The sequence below is a fragment of the Cariama cristata genome, unplaced genomic scaffold (assembly GCF_000690535.1).
Source record: "Cariama cristata isolate BGI_N322 unplaced genomic scaffold, ASM69053v1 scaffold13971, whole genome shotgun sequence".
Classification (NCBI taxonomy): Eukaryota; Metazoa; Chordata; class Aves; order Cariamiformes; family Cariamidae; genus Cariama; species Cariama cristata.
Window position 1 is genome coordinate 67,625 of NW_009597613.1, and position 1,596 is coordinate 69,220.

Sequence of the window (1,596 nt, forward strand, 5' to 3'; positions counted from 1 at the left end):
CCCCCCCCCCCCCGAAACTGGGGTGTTGCAGCTTCACAAAAACAAAGCCATTTCCCTTGTGTTTTGTTTACCATTTTTCAATTGAGACTTTTTTTAAGGTCACTTATGTTCTGCTCCCTGCTGCTGTGAGGGCTTAAATGCTTCATCTCTGCATCCAGGACCTTCATGGAATGTAAGTACAAATACAAACTTCTAAGCCTTATTAAAATTAAGCTCTGTGTGCATCTACTGCAGTTTTTATCTTGCTCAGAGATGTGCACTGTACCACCATGCGGAGCACGCACAGGTCCAAGCTCAGCCTTACTCGGCTATAGCAGAGTTTATCTTGTTCTCCTGCACTCTGTCAGATCACCCTCCACCATGCCAGACCATGCAATTTAATATCACCGGCCTGTGCTCGCCTTTGTTGCTTAAACTTTGTCAGAGTATTGCAACCTCTAATGGTCCTGGGGTTTACTTGGCCCTGTGGATACCATGCAAGCAGCTCTTTCAGGTTTTTTTATGTCAGTGTTCGGTTCAAGTCCTGCAGCTGCAGGGTTATGTATTACTGAGTACAGGAGGACAGGCCTAAATAGAGCCTAACACATTACATCTGTTAAGGTATAGAGGCAAAAAACTGGAACAGTCTTAAGCACTAAAAGAACAAGTATCGTTACTGTTGCTTCCATGGATGCTCAGTGGTCACGCATAGATTTAACCCTAGGTGTGTAAAAAGCTGCTGCAGTAGTAGCCAGCTGCATTAACCCATCTGGGTGGGATTCAGACAGAAAGAAGCAATTGAGTAATTTTGCTCTGTGCGAGTAGTTTCTCTCTCCCACAACGCTCCTGAGAGTCAATGGAAGTGCAAACTACCAGATGTAAAACAATGACAAAGTGACTACAACCTGTGAAGGAAAACATCTCCTATGGTTCCATGCTCAGAACAAAGCATAGTACTGTCAGTTAACTAGCATGACTTGGGGATGTTCATCTCCTCTGCCCCCAATCAATTATTAAAAAAAAAAAACAAAAAAGGCAGAAATAGTTTGATTACCCTTTCAAACCAGCTAAAGGTCAACTGCAGGAGGCAAGGATACTACAGCTGTTGTCCTGTTTTCAGTAGCATGAAAAGCCACACATCCAAAACCTAAACCAACATTTTCATAGCCCGTTTGGGGCTGCTTGGCCTGCGTTTCAGATACCAGAGCCGTGACTGTTTCTCTGTGCACGCTGTATTAAGACTCTACACAGGTTCTTCTCAGCAGTACGAATCAGCTGGTTTAACGCATCTAACAGCCATGTGGAGTATTACCTTTCCTAGCCAAGCTTTCTTTTGGCAAACCTCTTCTGAAAGATGTCTTCAGTGCCGTAGGTCCAGATGACTCCATTTTTCTTTTGCTAGTTCTCAGCTGGGGTTGCAAGTGGAAACAGGAAGCAAAGACAGTTGTTCACCTAAACCGCAATTAGCCACACAGGAAAAAGTAGTAGTTTCAGACACTTGTCTAGACTGTTAGAACTAGCCCTAGTTCCGACTGCTTAACACGGGCAGTGACCCACGCTGTATCACAGCTGTATCGCCTTCCACAGCCACCGCGCAGAGGCCCAGCTGTGGGACAC